This window comes from Lagopus muta, chromosome 3 (genome assembly GCF_023343835.1).
Source record: "Lagopus muta isolate bLagMut1 chromosome 3, bLagMut1 primary, whole genome shotgun sequence".
Classification (NCBI taxonomy): Eukaryota; Metazoa; Chordata; class Aves; order Galliformes; family Phasianidae; genus Lagopus; species Lagopus muta.
This window is the reverse complement of record NC_064435.1, coordinates 77349203-77365670: the sequence shown is the minus strand read 5'-3', so window position 1 is coordinate 77365670 and position 16468 is coordinate 77349203. Positions and strand designations below refer to the sequence as shown.

The window sequence follows — 16468 nt, the reverse complement described above, 5'->3', positions numbered from 1 at the left end:
GATTCACTGTCTGGAATCCCATCTGCACTTGACACTGGAAAATTGGTTCATTCTCACTGAAAGCCTGTCTGTCAAAGGAGGAGAAAAAGGAATGTTAAAATAGACTAGAGATTACAACAGTTTCTAAGGAAACCAAAGTCAATGCCCTCCTCTTTCAAAATAAGCTGAAATTCAAATTTCTCACCTCCTCAGGGAGTGCCCCTCAGTTACATACCTCCATTACTTACCTACAGATAGGGCTAAGCCTAGTGCCAAGACACGTGTCAAAGAGCAAATACAAAGCAGATTCTGTATGCTGTATTAACTGTCCAAGTGTATGCTCCCTAATCCCATTAAAAGTCCTTTGAGGCTGTAATCCTATTCATTGAGGTAATCATTGTAACACTAGCAGATACAGGTGGGTTCCCCCCCCCCTCAACGTTTACATTTCAGACAGCTAAGGTTTGGAAAAAGCTGACAATATGGAGAAACAGGACAAACATTGGGAATGCCTTCTGAGAAATATAAGAATAAGACATTTTTGCCAGCAGCAATGCTCAAAACACTGGAACAACAAATAAAGATTTTTGCCCTCTTTTAGAGTAAAAATATGCTGAGAATTATTTAATGTTTAATTAACAAGTGAGAAACTACAGCTGAAATAAAGCCAGAAAAACTAATGTTCTCCTGTAGAGAACTTAAGCATCCACTAATAAGAAACTAAATGACATACTGAATCGCAAACCTCAGCCTTCTCCTTATCCATTTTTAGTAGCCTTCCTTGCCATATGCTCACTACAGAGAGTGTACCCTTCTGGACTTCTCTATTGTTGTACCTATAGAATTCTCTTTTTCTTTTTTGCACACTTTACCCAGTCCAGTTCCATTTGGGCTTTGACCTTCCTGACTACATCTCTACATAACCTAGCAGCATCTTCTCCCAGGTTTCCTGTTCCTGCTTCTACTACCTTTGCATTCTCTTCTCACCATCCAGTTTGACCAGCAGGTCCCAGATCAGCCATGCCAGTCTGTTGCCTTCCTTTCTTGACTTCCTACAGAAGTCAGAAAGGAGAGCTCTTCTGCCTTAAAGAAAGTATTTTTAAAGACCTTCCAGTTCTTCTCCCTTGTCAGTGAGAAGTCTCTCTTGATAGCCCTTCGGCTTCTCCCCACAACCTCGTTGTTGAGGAACCGAAGTACCAGGAGCAGGCAAGGGTCAGACAGCCACACCAGACAAGGGAGTTTCCTACAAGTGTCAGTGACTGGAGCTCCAGAGATGTAGCAGACTCCCCTTTGAGTAGGATCCACTAGGCAGATCAGGCCCTCAGCGCTGTCAGAAGGAAGCCTCCTCTGACAATCACCCTTCTTTTGCCCTTAACAGAAGCTGCCTTGAGGTGCCGAGATGATTACTTCACAATAGACAGCCCTCTGAATGGACTTCCAATTTCTTTACTTATCTGTCTTTTGTGTCCCAGGACCTATTGTGCAAGAGCACCTTGCAATAAAGCAAAGTATGTGAGCAATACAGAATATAAAAAAAATTAGAAGTATCCTAAAAATTATTATAACTAATAGGCTTGCATGCGCTGATGGTAAAATTCAGATTTCTGACACTTTCAAGTGTCATTAACAATGTATTGATAAATGCTGGCCCCAAAAAACAAGTGCTAACCCATTTCCATGGAAAACAACTACACAATGAACAAAATGCTTCCACTTGAAGCAGATGATTTCCAATACCTGAAGGTAAGAGCTAAGGACTGGAACACGAGAATGGCACTCTGTCTCCATGCGCTCACTTGGTGCAGTGGTTTCACGTTCTGCACAGGATTACACTAAGTACCAGGTTTGTTTCCAATCTTGGACTATTTGTGTGTTAAGCACACAACCCAATAACTGAAACAGACTTTAGAGTGAGACAATGAATGTAAAATTCCACAACACTTCTCATGCTTAATTAGTCACAGTTCCATAAAGTCACTGAGTGTAGACAGATCTATTGAATATCACTGGGGTTTTCCTCACTTTTGTGTCTTATTTTCTATCCCACATAAGAACCAAGAAAATTGTATTCTTCCCTCTGCAGTTTTCTTACATTCCTTGGAAACAGACTACTCAGAAAGTCAGCTTAGCTTTATGCACATCTTTAATGACTGCATTCTTAAATGCTAAACTAAAAGGGACTGTAAATAGCAACTGTCTGTCATTAAGCAACAAGATGCACATAAAGCAAAGTTCAATAGGAAGAGCACCTACTAGGAAGGAAATACATTTTCAGAAGGAGAGAAGCCTAGTATTCTAGTCTCCTATAATTTGGTGGAAGACCAGTGTTTGCTTAGAATATGTTGAAATATTACAAACTACCTTATGGAAAAAGACACAAATATAAGGCCTTTAGTAAGTACAACAGGCAAAACATGGCTAGAAAATTCCAATTAATAATCACATAACTGTGTTACATTTTGTTTTTAAAGATAATTTGCCATCATTACAGTATTTATTATTAATTCTTAAATGTTGGTTATTGAGTTAATCCTTATCACAGTAACTTGACATCTGAGATGGCCTAACAACACTTACACCAGTACTTAGTAAGCTTAAACGTGCACAATTCTCCATGGTGAAAAGGAGAATACAATTCAAAAATAATTGCTATTACAGTAACTAAAAGGAATAAAAGATAAGGTTTCAAAAGAAATGGAGAGTGCGTTAAATAATATCCCTAAGTGTAAGCAAAGACTGTATTCCACTCTAAGTATATGATGTTCATTTTTTTTCTCCCCCCCCCCCCCCCCCAAACATTCTACTTGCTTAATACATGAGCAAACCTTATTCTCTACTTATATGAGTAAGTCACATAGCTGCTGTAGGTGTGAGAGTTACTGAAAATATTTAGTTTGGCCTTTTTTAACCTTAAAAAGTTTAAACATGATAGCATATACTTCTAATGGAAGCAAGGAAATGTAGAAACTTCATGAGTGCATTTGCCCATACATAGGAAAGAACAAGCTAGCTCCACATCCACTTTCAGTATGGTGGGCATAAGGCACAGTTTCAGATGGCGACCTGGAAGTGAGGCTTTGGACAGGACTACAGCTATCTGCATCTAACAGAACATATGTACCCTTGGGGACACCAAGAGCCTCCCTTATCACCGTAATGTGAAAGGTTATTTTCTAGTTTGATTAGGAATAAAGATAACCCTATTGTTATAGTTTTGTTTACATCAAGAAACTATAAGAAATAATACATTTTATACTAAAGTTCACTGCAAACAGGCAGATCTCTCCATTCTCACTTATTTTACATGCTCTAAATCTTTGAATAATATCAATAGATAAGAAAACATTAAGCCAGAATACAGATCTTACATTTACACATGTACTACACGCATAAGCATCTTGCAAAGATGATAATGCTCTAAAATGCAGAATGTGGATGGTATTCAGTTTCAGGATATTATAAAGTTTTTTCCTCATCTTCACTAGTTTCACTTCATTTACAATTAAAATCCTTTTTGTTAAATGTTGAGATGATTTTTTTCCTTTTTTGAGCTTAAATAACGTCACCGAAGAACAAAGAGATAGAAAAGAGCCCACTAAAAGACAAAAATGCAACAGCAAATCTTACACTGAATCTGCAAGTTTAAATTTATCATGTTTTCTAAATGGTACTGTGACTGATGGAGCTTCTAAGATCATAATAATACACAGAAACTAAATCAGTTTAAAAATGTTATATTTAACTCTACACTGTGAAAAGACATTAAATAAATTTGAGAAAGACATTTTATAAAAATAAAATTAAAAAAATATATATAATCCATAGGAAAAACAAACAACTAAAGACAAAGCATTAAACAAAAATTTGATATTTATTTTTGCAGGAAGGAGCTCAAATATTATTTTTCCCCATAACTTGTTATAGCTTTGCCTTGCAAAGAGGAGTGTCCAAAGGCCATATTCTCTCATGCATTTGAAAAAAAAAACAAAAAACAAACAACAACAAAAAACAGAGTACACACCAGACCACACATGCTGTTTCTACAGAACACACATTCACGTTCTCCAACATTTTTCCTACCCCAGTGTTTGATAGATAAGGGGTCCTGTAAAATTTATGGCTTAGTCTGCCTCTGAAAGCTGTTGCTGTGCTACCTTACAGATTTATGTCCTGAAAGATCTGCATAGCAGCTTCCCATCCCTCACTGAGAGAAAAAAGTCAACTAAGTTTTCCACAGCTTCTCTGACCTTCTCTGTCCATTCTTTCTGTGCAAACAATTCATCTTATCCCATGCAGTTTGCAAGCAGAACTCTATTGAGCCAGTTGACTGGTGTCAGGGATTTCCCTTGCTAGCTACCCCTTTGCTCTTTCCTCTGTGCTGTCACAGCAGAGAAATGACTGTGTGGCAGGCTAAAGATGATATTTTGTTATGAAGTGTACAAATTGGGCAGAAAAGTAAAAAATAAATAACAGTGTGCTTGTGTGTATATTTTGAGAAGGGAAGAAACCTTGACTGTTCAAAAGGACAATATAAGCTACTATTCTTATGCTGTGCAAGTTAAAGTTCAGGTATATATAAAAATATATCATACCAGCTGATTACAATCTTTGAAGTAATTTTATATTTTTGTGAGTCCTGAGGGGTTTGAATAGAAGTATAAAACTATTTTTAATATAGAATTAGATAACTGTTTGCATGTATGAAAGCTGTTAGTGAAATATCTTGCATGTAGTAAGAATGGAAATTCTTCAGAAGAAATGTATTTGTTATCTCCAATATAAAAGCTGAGACCAAATCAGCTTAAAGACTAATATACTGAAAGGGTCATGACACTATATTATGGCCATCTTTTAATAAACTAGAAAGATGAAATATGTTCTAATGTATACGCTCACTTTTTTCCCCACATATGACAAATTCTGGATTTTTATCCTTTTTAATGGAAATAACATAGGCTAAGTATGTTTGGACACCTTCACAAAGCTCAGGTGATTATAAATCCTTTCTTATCTACTATGAAGATAATGAACATTTAAAGGACAAAAGAACAAGGAAGTATAGATTAGCTAAATACGCTGCAGAGCTTAACTTCCTTTCTATACTGAATAACTTGAATCCACTGGCTTTTCTACACTTTGTTACCCATGAGTTAAATACTAGGATATTTGTTTAATGTGGTTGATCCGGTAGAGGAGCTTCTTTTACTACAAATTTTTCATATTTAACAAAATGAACAATGATAGAGCCTGAATTCCAACTTTTTTCCCCCTCCCCCACTCTTAAAGGACTGCTAGACCATAACAGTTCAGAAGAAGGGTACATAAGTTAAATAAAATAATTTAATGGACACAGAACTCACAAGAATTCCATATTCTAGAAAACATATTTAATCCCATCTAGATCTGCACTGCTTCTTTCTTCAGCTGTGCATGTTTCTAGTCAATATGAAAACTTTCAAGTAGCAAGAGAAGCTAGAAGGTGGGCATCGTATTAAAAATAAAACCAATCAACAAACCAGAATTTCTGTTCCCTAAAAAGACGAGCCATACAAGATGGTTAATGTAAAAAAACTAAAACCACCAAGAACAGCAATACATAACCTGTAAGTGTTTTGGATTACCATTGGTTTAAGCTTCCAAAAAAATCTTGAAAAATCCTTTAAAAGCTAGATCCTTTCTACAACATAGCAGCGCTTTCTAGAATTAAAACTACAATACAGTTTTAAAGTTCTGAAGTTCTAGAGTATTTAATATGAAAACTCTTCTATAATGCTGCCCATATCTTCTGATGTCTTTTTCTAAAGTTAAAATTAGTATGTACAAGCATACTACTGATGTTTATCTTAATATGCATATACATGCCATCTTAATTTGATAGATAGTAAATACTACAGAAATATTAGGCACCAAGTTTTACTAGTTCATAGCAGATGAGAGACCAGCAGTGACACTTCAGGTGCACACTGTGTCTGTGATTGCAATCACTGCATGTTCCAACACTGCATTGCACTTCATCTCTTTCATGCCTAGGATGACAAGCGTGGGTGGCTGGATGTGCAACAGCTAGGAGGGTCAGGTTGACAGAGCTGCAATCAACAGCAAGGGGTCAAAGGATAATGTTGTACAGTAACAGAACAGTCGCAGACACAGGAGCCCGCATCAGTAAGCATTAGAAGAATGAAGCATCATCATAGCAAGGTCCCACATGGTATGTGACAAGAACTAGCTGTCAACACTTGCAAAGTTCAGATACCACATGCTAATTAAAATGACTAAGGAATGATTCACTATACATTAAGTTCTCCTGATGCATAAGATTGGAAAAGGAAAACAACAAAAAAAAATGAACACACATGTGAGTTCAATCGCATAACCACTGACATTTTTAGGAGTTTGTAAAACAAAGCAAAATATGACTCTCCCCTCCCTACCCCATGTAATTCACATGGAGATTTATATGATCAGGGCTATTCTTTTGACATTATGTTCAAGTTAGACTAGAGCTAGAAAAACATTTTGTCAAAAAAGGGCATCAGAGAAATGAAAATTCTGGCCAATCAAGTGTATGGACACAGAGACTGTGGCTGGAAACTAAGGGAAAACCCTAGGAGAAATTTCAAAAATATTTTTAACATGAGAAGAAATGCAAGTAAAATAAAAAGGACACACAATACTAATTCCCTGTTCATAAGCAGCAGGACAGTTAAACTTTGCTTTCAGCAGAAATACATGAAAGCGTCCTGCACTCCACTTTTGCCTGCATGTCAGCGTGCCATCCAAGCAGCATTCCCAGCACAAGCTTGCAGGTCAGCCTTTAAACACTTTCTTTTTAACAGTTACGTTGAAGACAGACACATGCACACAAACATACATACTGCTTAACACATTTTGTAGATTTGCCTGTAACCTGCTCCATTTCCATGATCTGGCTTGCAGTCATCCCACAAATGACTGCTTTGGGGAAAAACTGTGGGATGGTGAACTCTAACAGCTGCAGCAATGAGTAGTCCCAAGTCAGGGGAGGGAGCAAAATATTTTTCTTATCTAGATTTTTCAGTTAAAAAAAAAAAAAAAATTATATATATATAAAATGCATAACTCAATTTTGTGAATATATGCTTGTTATCACTTAACACTTTAAACCAGTTATACTAATGGGAAAACCTACCCTGTATACTGGCCACTGAATTTTGGCATCAGAAATACCTTTATTGAAGTACATATTACAAATAAATGCATGTTCAATCATTTGAAATGAAGTTTCAACCCCTGCATAGTTAAACCTTTGAAGAAAAGACCAGATCAATCTTCAGACCACTTTACTTCTCTGCTGTAAGATAAGGAAGAGTCCCTGTGGAAAGTATTGTGTACACAGTGGAGAGGGCTCTGGAAATCCCTCTGCAGCATTGGTATCATGGATGCTGCTCTGTCAGATAGCTCTAAAAAGGCACTTAACTCACCAGATCAGTATAAGGAATGTTCTACAGTTTAGGCTTGCACTTAAGACCATCAGTGTTTTAATTTCCGTCTCCAAGCTGCAGACCTCAAAACACTGAAGTTACAAGAGACCTAGATTCTATTAATTTTGATATATTTGAACCATTTCAACACAAAATGGGAAATAAAGGCAATAAGAGGAAAGTAAACTTGTTTAAAGTAGCACCATCAACTAGATCTTCAACCATATTTATTTACATACCAGACTGATCTTTATCACCAGCTCCAGCCGCTTTGACTTGCACTTTGACTTGTCCGTCAATCACAGGCAGACAGCATGGCTCAGCTCATTCCACACACCAGATATAAGCATCCTAGCACTAGCTGTGACCTGGATCTACAGCCATATCAAGAAGCGTGGACTAGAAAGAATAGAACCCAAACAGAAATACAAGCTCACATATGACTAAAACAAAAAAATTCCCAATCTCTTTGAATAGATTATATATACTCTGAAGTTTTTTAGCAACGTCAAATATAAACATTAAATTAAACAATGCTAGACATAATGCCATATAATCTAGACTGAAACATTTTCAGTAACATTTTATATAGAAACACATGAAATTTTTCTTTGAGTTTTGTTTTGCCATGCATACATTACTTCCAGAGTTTAATCTATTAAAGAACCACAAATGAACAACAAGTATCTTGGAGTATTTTAAATTGATCAAGCATTTTTATCCTTCGTGTATGCTGCCATGAGCCTTTAATATGACTTATTTCTAGAAGGATTGCCTCAGTAAGATACTCAACAAGTGAATATAATTATGTCACTTTCCTGAAAAGAACCTGTCTTATGCTAACATTTACACAAAGAACCTCTGCTAAGTCGCCTGCCTCAATCGCAACAAAAATTATTTAAGATGTACAATTCATTTGAAAACCAGAAACAAAGCCTAGTTACCAGTTTTGTGCTAGTATTTCCATCCCTTAAGACCAAGAAAGAAAGAAGTGTAAAATAACATAAGAAAGAAGTACTAAAGTGCTCTTCACTGATAGGAAAATCCACAACATATCCACTTTTCTTTTTAAGGTGAAGCAATTATTCTTAGCTGTTTCCCAACACGCTCATATCCTATATTTTTGATCTTTAAGAGTTAAAAGAGAGTGTATGGCTTTTTTTTTTTTTTTTTTTTTGCACATAACTGTATAGACTGCCTTCCATTTTAAAATATAAAAGTAACCTTATAGCTTTTTGTGTTTATATTCATTTAAAATACAACATCAGAAGTTTGAGCATAGGCTCAGCTGTTTAACAAATTACGAATGCATAATAAGTAGAACATAGTTTCATTTTATATGTTTCTAGGTACTCAGGTGAAATATTTCCTTCTTTAACACTAAAACATTTGTTAAGCAGTCAGTGTGTAAGTACAGCTGCATCTAACTTTTCTTATTTTTTTCGTGGCTATCTCTAATTAGAATGAAAAATGCAATTCACTTATTTTAAATCTCTTTCACTCTGTCTTCATCTTCAGAACTATATCCAGAGCACCTATCTTTCACAGTAAATGAAAATAAGCCACTCACTGTCACATATCCATCTCCTTAAAATTCTAAAAGGTACAGTGTTATTGTGTACTCAGTGAAACACCACCCTCTTCTCAGGAATCACACCCATTTAAGGTTAATAAAACCCTTCATGAAGGCAAACTAGATGTTTCAAATAAATACTAAAACCCTTTCTTTATGAGCATGTCATTGCCTCAGATTTTTCCTGTCAGTTTCTCATTCTCTCTCTCTCTCTTTTTTTTTTTTTTTTTTTTTTTTTTTTTTTGCAATTCAAGCTACATTGATTTACCTTCACAAATGTATTAACACTGGAAATACACAATAGCAGTTCTTTCCTTTATAACCGTTCTTTCCTCTTAGAACAGATGTTAGGGCAGGAATGTTCTACCCCTCACTAGCAGAGCACACGTAGCCCAGCACAACTCACAATGCAGCCTGCACCCTGCTGCCACGTCATCATAGCAGCAGCTAAGGCCTGCCAAGCAGCCTGGCCCAGCTGCTCAGCTCCACTGAATGTCAGTGAACTATTAAATTCACCTGGGCTGAAACCAGAGCATGAAACATAGTGCAATACTGACTCAAGTTATGGCAAATTTCACTTGTTTTGATACACCAGATAAGCATAGCCCGGTGAACAGAAAAAAAATATGCAGTCAAGCTTTCTGCTTTGATAATCAATTTTGAGAAGAGGCTTTGAGTCTACCAGTAAAATTTTGTTGTTGTTGTTTATTTACAACTCCATTTTCAGGTGACATAAATACACTACTAGTGAATTTTCAGATAGGAATTACACAGCTGCAATTGAAAGTTTAATTATGACTCTTAACCAAACTTCTATAAGCCCTCTTACTAGAGAGAAATATTCCTCAATTCATAGTCACACCTTGTTTGCATTACATCTTTTGGTACTACATATATTCATAAACAACTATTTTGAAGAATGAAGTACAGACAGTAAAATGGCATGAAAAGTATCTGCTGAACACCTCAAGAATTAAGAATTGCAAATACTGTTATCAAACCAGCCTGATGCATTAGTTTCCCAAAAGCAAGGACAAAAATCCTACTAGTTGTATGGTTTTTTTTCTTGCTCTCTTTATATGTTTTAACATAAAGCATTAAAATTAAAATAGTTAAAGTATAGGAAGTTACTAAACATAAGCTTTATGAGGGCAGCTCCATATTTGGAGTACAAAAGAAGGCAATAACAGTACTTGCAAATGGGATACAAACAATACAGAAAAGTAGCTGGTAAAAAAATAAGGTAAATTAGCTCACCCCTTCCAATGGTGAGTGACAACTCAAGAGGAGTGCAATTACCATTCAGAAAGATGCAAGGAACCCTTAGCTGCTAACCCTTAAATGAGGGTGAGGAGGGGTGGATCCTGGCTCCACCCCTTCCAATCACTCAGCTGCATTGCTTCCACCTGAGTTCCCTGGTTAGCCACCCTTTCTCACCTGGTGATCAGCCACTGGTTCAGGCTGTGACCTGGCAATTCCACTGCACCACATAGAATACATTTGGCAGACTAAGCAATTGTGCAATGTTATAAGAACGCCATCTTGATGCAATTATGACATTTGACTAGCCATAACACTGCATCCTTTGAATGTAGAACAAACCTCAGGTCACCCAGTCCTTAAGCACATATTTAGATGCCTTCCTACTTCTTGCCAGTTAAGTGTACAATGAAGTAGTTCACTAACTTCAGTTACAGATAGCAGATGGAAGGATGCTAATAGCTAGAAGTCATTAATGAAACAATGTAATGTTTTCTAGAGATAAAGCTGATTTTTTTTTTTTGTTTGTCTACTTCATAAATTAGTCTGAGTTCAGCTTCTTTACAATACACAGTACACAGCAGTACACTAGTTATCCACTGCATGAAAATATCTTGCATGGAATGCAGCAGAAAATAACTTAAACAGTCATCATTTTTATGGCATCTTTCATTATTTTTCAAGAGAAAATTACCCTTCAAAATTTTGTTCCAGATCATTACGACTTTTACCAGACTTCTTCTGAAGTCTCCAATATAATTCAAAGAGTATTTGCAAGACTGATTTTTCTCTGTAGTAGAGGATGTAAGTCTAATATATTAGAGAAGTCATATATAAAACAATACAACTGAAAAGACAAAAGTTTTTAATCATCAGTATCAAAATATATTGATACACTGACTCCACTAACAGCCTTTTAGAATAGAAGAAAAATACTTTAAAGACATGGGAACAAAATAGTGATGCTTTTAGAGCTAAGAGTTTTTTGGTGTTTTTTTGTGTTTTTTTTTTTTTGTGTTTTTTTTTTTTTTTTTTTTTTTTTTTTTAATATGGCTTTTGCTTTGGATTTCTAACAAAACTTTTTTTTTTTTTTTTTTTTTTTTTTTTTTAAGTAAAAACATTTATATAAGAAAAACATATAGCATACTTATAATTTCTTCACATTTTTTGGAGGCATCTCATTACCTGAAGAGAGTTTCTGATATGACAAAAGCTGACAGTGACTTGCCAGGCAACATCTTTGTAAACATTTTTCAAGGTTGCTGATTTAATTTTCTCACAGCTCCTAAAACATCTGTCATGAGTGATTAAAAAGTGTAAGAATTCATAATCCTCTGTTTGAGAAAAAATAATTAAACATGTTCCAATAAAAATGAAAATTACCTGAACTTGACTAGAGCTTCTTTGATGCTTAAAAAAGTTAGGGTCATTTTTTTTTTTAAATTTTCCTTTTACATAGCTTTTCAAGTTTCAACTATAAATTCTGATCCAATTGGAATAGAAATATGAAATGTAATGATGAAGCATTACTGTGGTAGTTCTGACCTCTGAGAAAGCAAGTCCCAGCAATTTCATTAGCCCCTATATTCCTGTGAGTTTTAGATCCCACATAAAGTGATGTAGATAGTTTGGATAATCATCATGTTATCACACTGTATTTAAATAGAAATTCCAACCACTTTAAAGATTACTTTTCACAACATGTGAAATGAGATAAAATATTTTTCATTCTGCAAGGTATATAAAAGTTAGAGTTTACATTGTGGTGTAACCCAGGAGCAGCTCAGCGCCAGACACCTGTTAGCTCACTCCCCATCAAGTGGGTAAGGGAGTAAACTGGAGGCAAAATAGAACTTGTGGATTGAGATAAAAACTCTTTACTAAGACAGAAAAGGAAAAATGTCAGCAAAAATGCAATGATAACAGTATATACATAATCACAGTGCAATTACTTACCTCTTGATGATAAATGCACTGCTAACAATACAACTACCCATTGACCTACAGCCCAGTAGTACCTCAGCATCTCACCACCAGTTTACTGACACCCAGCCATCTCCCAGCAGCAGCCATCCTCAGCCAACTGTCTGCAACATCATAGCCTGCAGTGTGGTGTCATGAATAACCCCCATTTTCATTCAGACCCTGTTCTGGCTCCTCCCTGTCCCACAGCAATCATGGCAGTGTCTCTGCCTCACCCAGCAGCCTGGCCTAGTCCTGTGTTGGTTCCCATCACTCAGCAACAATTAAAACATCAGCATGCTATTAACACTATCTAATCTGAAACCATGGCTATTCAATATCAAATATGCAAGGTTTTTTGTTATTCATGATTTTCTCTCCATTACTTTATCCTTTTCAGAAACAATATGTATTTATGCAATTACAAAAACAGCTTTATGAGTAAATCTGTGTTCAAATCTCAGGACAAAAAGGGTGTGGGATACCTGATCAATGCTGTTCTGAATATTTGCACTGGCATTATGTTTGTGCACAACATATAAATATATGCAACCTTCTTTTCAATCAGGATGGGTGTTTTTGTTTTATTTTGGTTTAGTGTGGCTGTTTTTCTCAGATTTTCCTTCCTTTGGAAAGAAGAAAAAGAAAAAAAGAAATGAATTCTAATTCTCCTTCCTTCTCTAGAAGGTAGGGATTACAAAATCAAGCTTGCTTCTGTATTGACTCCCAGATTCTATTTTTTTTAACATGCATAACTATTTCATTTTGCAAGTGAATACAACAGTCTGTTCTTCAGAATACTTCTCATGTTCAGACCAAAATATTTTATTTCTCTATATATTTACAGAGGAAGCAATCCAATCTGAATGGATGAGGTTTTGATGACCTCCTTGTTTGGAGTGAAATTCTGCAAGAAGCACTACATGGGTACTGGAGCTTTCTAGAGCAGAATTGTAAGTAGCGTCAGTACTCTGGCTTAGAAGGTCAATTCAACTGTACTGCTTTCAAGACCAGAAGGAGAAGGTGTTCTCAAAAAAACCCGATAATACTAAATTGAGAAAAGAATTTCTTTGCTTTGTTCTTTTTTTCCCCTCACAGTTAGAATTTCAGCATTACAAGAGACAGTGAGAGAAGGAATACTTATGTCAAATACAATCAGAGAAGAGTTGCAGAACAAACTGCATTATGAGAAACAGTGTATTTACCAAGAGCAAGGCATGTCAAGTATTTCATTGTCAAGACAGATACACGCTGTCATGAGAAATCTGTTCTTTTTGTATTATAAATATGGGAAATAAGGATGAGAATTTTTTTCTTTTTTTGTGATACCCATAATGTTTTATGTCTAGTGCAGCTCTGAGCTGCACAAGTTTCATTTTCATTGGACTAAAACCATATGAATTTTTAAGTTGTTATTACATTTATTTAAAACTCATGAAACTTGTATGAGAGTCCTATTACTTTTCTCTTGCCTATTTGATTTCCCTTGTTTCTCTTTTCTGTCCCTATCCACCCATGCTTCAGAATGCTAGCTTTCCATTCCCCAGCTTCAGTGTTCTTAAGCCCAGTAGACCTTTTCATCTTCATCTCATACCAAACTTTCTGAATTTCTAATTTATTTCTCAAGAAATTCCAAAACCTCATTTTACTTTTGACAGACCTTCATTTTTGAGTCCCAAAGAGTGTACAATCCCACTACTGTGTTAGCTCCATAACAAGATAGAAAATTTTAACTAGTTGCTCCAGTGAAATCCTACAAACTTTATAGTTCACCTTGAGCAGAATAAGGTGTCTCTTCCTTGAACTGGTGGCAACTGGACTAAAATTATTTCCAGAATGGCTTGAAGTTACACCTAATGGAATAACTATGCCTGATAGGAAACAAAATGCTACTCATTCATTAATTAATTTTTCAAAAGTCTGAATATTGAAGAAGATTGCTTGATAACTTAGTGGAAATTATTGCTCATATATATATTTATCTCTGTTACTTTATGTTTTTAAAATGAAACAGATGACAAATTTAAACTGACTTTTATTCTTACAGTGGAAAAAATTAAAAATAATGCAACTGATACTCTGAAGACAGGATTAGAAAAGAGCCAAGAGAGTAGTGACTACTCAAGAAGTGACTTTCTAATGAGTAGAACCATGACCACAGCTATGTTTTCCAGTCTCAGCAAGAAATGGAACTGTAGTTTACTCCCTCCATTTTCCCTATTCTGCATTCAATAGTTTAGAATCTGAATTCAAGATATATTTCCAGCATTTAATCCATGCTTCCAGTCTGCATTCCTACTGCTGCCCTCATCATTCTTCCCAATTTTGTAAAATTGCAGGTAAATGTTTAATATCAATGTCACCAGCAGCCAAGTTCCAATAGATTTATTGCCATGCTACTTTCAGAACATATATTGAAGTAGTTTTAGATTTATTGCTACAAAGTACATAGAATTTTTAAGGGAATATAAGCAAATATGAGCCTAGTTGATATTGTTTTATGTACTACTTCTGATTTTGGACCCATCTGTTTAGTCTCATTTACAATAACAAGATCCATACTAGGGTCTTCCTGTTAAGAATACAATCTCTTTTTCTTTTGAATGTGCAACATGTGGAAGGAAAATCTTGTATTTCCAGTGTTTTGCTCAATGAGACTGTAGGCTACACTGTAATTAATCCTTTATATAGACAAAGTCAATATAGAGCAAAAAAAAAAAAAAAAAAAAAGGAAAAGAAAAAAAGAAGCTATTTTATGAGTACCTGTCAAACACATAATATACTTCAGAGTTAATGGGACTTCCATTTGTCCTTTAGGCAACTTTACTGAGGTAATTACTAAGCTACATGCTATGTTAGAGAAAGGTGGTGGTACTCTGCAGAGGGAGCAGAGAAGTAAACAGTGGGCAATAACAAAAAACAAAATATGCTAATTTTTTAAAACTTTCAGACAAGTGTTTTCATACATCTGGAAAGATGGAATTAAAAGTTCAGGAGTAATTACAAAAATGAACCTAAAATAATGTTGAAATACACTTGAGATGGAACTGCTAGAATCAGTTACAAGAAATCTATTTTACAGTAGTGTAGATTATCTACACAAATGACACTCCTGTGTGATACAGAAAAATTATCTCCTGTTTCTAAAAACAAACAAACAAACAAACAAACAATAAAAACACATACACACACACACAAAAAAAAGGAAAAAACTGAAGCAGTTATAATGGAATAACAAGCTGCTGTTCATTGTCTGAAATTAGTATTTTAGTATTGTGCACTGGGGATTCAATTATTGTTAAAGAAAGAGAAAGAAATAATCTCAGTCTACCTCAAATTTGAAAAATGGTCAGATTTACCACTGACATATGCTAAATTATGGTTTTGAACTCAGGAATGCAACAGTAGAATAAATATGTATAATAATAATAATTTAATCTAAACAAAATTGTACTTTAATGCTTGTTTGCTTGAGAATGAAATTAAAAACATTGCATTGCCAAAATGCAATAATCTAAAAAAATGGTCTAACTGTAATACTCTTCTAACAAATGTTCAGAACAGATGGAAGCAAGCCTTGTAAAGGAGAAACTCTGGAATGGTGAGTGAGGAAAGGACCTTAAAATTCTTCTGTGGAAAAATGCTCTATTTAGAATTATCCAGATATTTCACAGGTGAAAGTAGACAATATTTTCCTTAATCATGAGTACATATTTGGTCATGTCAAAACATCATTGTTAGTGCCATTATATGTGGCAGCCAGAGAAAATGGATCTGCAGGACTGGAATTGAAAAGATTTCTTGAGGGTGCCAAATAAGTACTCAAACATTGATTTTTTAATGAGTTTCTATCTGGAACATGAAAGTTTTCCTGCATCTCTCTTTCAGGTCTTGTCACTCATTTGTTATCCTAGATGGGCTGAAAAGACTTAATTGTCACTCAAAAGACGGTGAAGAAGCACAACCATTCCCATCTTGTTTGCTATCCAACGCCATGTATATAATCCTAATTTTGCCACCTTTGAGCCCCTGTGAATAAAAATAATAATGTATTCCCTTTGTTAAACTAAACTGAATTCATATTGGATAGATTAATCTTTGGAGCAAGCCCTGTCCTGAAGCTGACCACATCAACAACAGAAATATTGCCTTCTCAGAGGGGAGGCAGAACAAAAGGGTGAAAATGGATTTTAATTTTTTCACCAAATTTTGTTTGAAATCTTCTCACTATACA

The 16468-nt window shown here is 35.3% G+C and overlaps 1 long non-coding RNA gene across 2 annotated transcripts in view; it reads right to left on the bottom strand.

Moving 5' to 3' along the window:
• The window catches only part of LOC125691119 (uncharacterized), a 38143-nt gene extending 27804 nt beyond the window's left edge, over positions 1 to 10339 (bottom strand). For both annotated transcript variants that reach the window (XR_007375924.1, XR_007375925.1), the window contains exons 1-2: positions 10270 to 10339; positions 7679 to 7838 (exon numbers count right to left, since the gene is read on the bottom strand). This is a non-coding gene — a long non-coding RNA (uncharacterized LOC125691119). The remainder of the gene's footprint in view (positions 1 to 7678; positions 7839 to 10269) is intronic.
• Positions 10340 to 16468: the final 6129 nt, after the last annotated feature.